The sequence below is a fragment of the Myotis lucifugus genome, unplaced genomic scaffold (genome assembly GCF_000147115.1).
Source record: "Myotis lucifugus unplaced genomic scaffold, Myoluc2.0 scaffold_5, whole genome shotgun sequence".
NCBI classification, from domain to species: Eukaryota; Metazoa; Chordata; class Mammalia; order Chiroptera; family Vespertilionidae; genus Myotis; species Myotis lucifugus.
In genome coordinates, this window is record NW_005871053.1 from 124,428 (window position 1) to 127,805 (window position 3,378).

General features: G+C 54.0%; 1 protein-coding gene across 2 annotated transcripts in view; it reads right to left on the reverse strand.

Moving 5' to 3' along the window:
* HDAC4 (histone deacetylase 4) overlaps window positions 1–3,378 on the reverse strand; it is a 166,788-nt gene that overhangs the window by 8,072 nt on the left and 155,338 nt on the right. Inside the window, exon 28 of one of the 2 annotated variants that reach the window (XM_023743822.1) lies at window positions 2,907–3,227. The exons of the other annotated variant lie outside the window; for it this stretch is intronic. The gene's annotated coding sequence lies outside the window, so the exon portion shown is untranslated. Of the gene's footprint in view, window positions 1–2,906; window positions 3,228–3,378 lie in introns of those variants that run through there. 2 annotated transcript variants of the gene reach the window in all.

The following is a 3,378-nucleotide window of genomic DNA, read 5'->3' on the forward strand; positions in this document are numbered from 1 at the left end:
CCCCCCCCCCCCCCCGCTCCTGGCAGTGAATTTTCGAGTCCATCAGATCACGTTAACAACGTATGAAAGTGTTTTCACACCTGGTCAAAGGAACTGGATATATTTAATTACAAAAAACTGCCTGGAGCCGATGACATTAATCTGCTCTCCCCGGAGGCCTTGTCCCCGAGCCAGCGTTTATGGGGGTTAGACTGGAACTGGGCATTAGCAGAGCCCAGTCCAGGGAGGCGCTGTGGCTTCCCACGGTCCCCAAAGCCAGGGGAGGCAGCAGAGACTGGGGCCCAGTCACCCAGACACGGACCTGCCAGGGCAGGACCCGCACGCAGTCTAGGCCCCTCTGCCACGTGGCCTGAACATTTCAGACACAGAAGATGGGAAGCACTGTTCCCCCAAACCTGCATCACGGGTTTCTGCAGGGCCTCACACGGGCCCTGGGTGGGTCATGTGCTCCTGTTCCTGGGGTCCCTGTCTTCTCCTGATGGGACAGACCCTGTAGGCTGGCTGTGCACATCCTTGGTGAACGCACAGCCCGGGTCTGGCCTCTGCCCAGCATCCAGGCTGCTCCAGGACAGGGTTTCTTTCCGGGCACACAGCAGGGGCTCACAGCACCCAGGAGCAGGGACCTGGGCACCAGCAGGGGCTCACAGCACCCAGGAGCAGGGACCTGGGCACCAGCAGGGACCCCGCCACGAGGAAGGCGCTGGGACCACCTGGCTGCTGGCTTCTCCTCTGCTGCCCTGTTCTTGTTCCTCTCTGGCTGCCATCGATCACGTCACGGCCCCCTCAATGTGAGGACCGCCGGGGGAATAGGGACGGAGCCCTTCCGTCCTGCAGGGGATCTGGGTGGCCCAGCGTTCACGGTGCCCTGCCCCCAGGAACTGCTTTGAGCTCATCCAACCACACTGAGCATCTTACTAACAATGATGTTCTGTTGCATAACACAGAACATACGATAGGGTAATGACCGTATTGATAAAAGCCACCATGGCTGGGAGCCCACTCCGTGCTCGGGCCCCTCAGCTTAGGTGCCCTCACACCAGTCCAGCACGGCGGTCGGGTGCATCACCCCAAACCTTAGCCTGGGAAGCTGAGGGTGCCCCCACAGTGGCTCTGCCAGGCAGATGTCCCCACCCTGGCCCCTCAGAACAGTGGGACAGGATGCCCTTCTGATTCTGGGGGTCAGAGGGGGATATGCTAGAGAATACCCAACATTCCACACTTCCCTTTGGAACAGCTACAGGATTCCTTGAGGAGACCGCTCGTTGGGCGGAGTTGGGAAAGGGCGTCTTCCTAGTGTAAATGTGATGTCGTCAGGGTAATGCACATGCCCTCCGTCAAGGAGAAACCATTGTCCACCTGCATTACTTCAAGGCAACTCCACCCCTTTCCTCCTCGGGGCGTCTTCGAAGGCAGGGCTTTGAGTTCTGTTCACCTTGCACGTGATGCCTCCCTGTACACACAGCGCCGGCTGGTGACAGTCGCCCCCCCTCCCCCGCCCCCACCCAACGCAGCTGCCAGGCACTGAGCACTGGGCACCCACCAGCTCCCGATAGCTATTTCCAGGTGTTTCCAACTTTGCATTAAATGCTGCTGCAATGAGCATCTCTGTGCAGAAACTGTTTCCTGTAATTGGATTTATGTCCTTGGGACAGATTCCCAGAAGGGAAGCTACCAGACTGAGGCACAGTCATCTGTCAGGTTCTTAACACCTTGTCTCACATCTGTCTCTGGCCAGGACCGTCCCACCTACATGTGCGCACACTCCCTGGCATTGGCAGGTCCTGAACAGTGCTTCTCCTCGGGGACGTGTTAGATGGCCCACAAGGCTCCTAGTTTTCTCCAGGTTTACTGAACAACTAGAGGCCCAGTGCACAAAATTCGTGCTTGGGGGGAGGGGGGGGTGGTCCCTCAGCCAATCCTGCACTCTCTTGCAATCCAGGACATCCCTTTTGCAATCCGGGACCGCTGGCTCCTAAATGCTCGCCTGTCTGCCTGATCGCCCCTAACCACTCTACCTGCCTGCCTGATCGCCTCTAACAACTCGCCTGCCTGCCTGATCACCCCTAACTGCCTCTGCCTCAGCCCCTGCTGTGCAGCTTTGTTTGGAAGGACATCTGGAATGACATCCGGAAGGTCATTCGGCTGTCCAGTCTAATTAGCATATTACACTTTTATTATTATAGACTAGTGGCCCAGTGCACAAAATCTGTGTACATTAAAAGGGAATTAATTAGAGGGGGCGGGAACACGAGCCTCATCTCTCCGGGCTGGCACAGGGGGTGGGGACAGTCTGCTGATTGGTTGTTATGTGACAGCATCCCAACCAATTTGCATGTTATCCTATTATTAGTTAGATTGTATCATCTGTGACTTGTCTGTTCATGACCTTAAACATTTGCATGAGCTTTGTGTGGGTTGTAAGGGCTGACTCCCTGCTGGGCTGGCTTCTTGGTCTGCTTGGTAAGTTCGGTGTAATTAATTTGGAAGTTTTAATATTTTCATTAAGTCATTTACCAATGATCTTTCTTTGTGGTGTTATTTCTATTGCTTCTTTTCTGTTTGACTTTTTCCATTGTAAGAAAAAACAAAAAGAGGGAAAATCTAAAGACTAGAAGACATTTGAAGCTTAAAACAGGTAAGGATTAGCACCAAATGTATTTTAAAACTCTCTACTTCCTAATCCGACAGCCAAACAGGCAAAGGGGCCAAGACGGAACCCGTCACTCAGCCAGGTGATTACAGATCTCTTAGGTATTTACTTATTTATTTTTAAAATGTTTAATATTTTTTTTTATTGATTTCAGAGAGGAAGGGAGAGGTAGAGAGAAACATCAATGACAAGAGAGAATCATTGATTGGCTGCCTCCTGCACGCCCCCTACTTGGGATCGAGCCACAACCCAGGCATGGGCCCTGACCAGAATCGAACCTGTCCGCAGGCCGACACTATCCACTGAGCAAAACCAGCCAGAGGTTTTAGTCTCTGGGAGAGTAGGAGTGAACCTCACAGTCTCAGACCTGGATGCTAGTTGATGCAGCAGATAAGCTGGCAGGATGAGTGTCACGTCAGCAAGAGAGAGTCAGGGGCGTGCACAGCGGCAGGATCATTCCAGCCCCCATGCTGAGACCAGAGGGGTGAAAGGCAGAGGAGGGTGAAGGATCCGGATGAGAGAGGTGTGGGGCCAGGAGAGGGGACTGATGAATTATGAATAGAGAAGCCAGCAGCATCTGCAGATGAACCAGAGCAACGTGCCCATGAGAAGGTGGTCAACCTCATGTGAGGTGGGTGAACTGAGGTGAGGGTGAGGTGAGGTCTGGGGAGGTGAGGGGGAGGGAGGGGAGAGTAGGGGAGGGAGGAGAGTTTTTAGGGAGGTGAGAA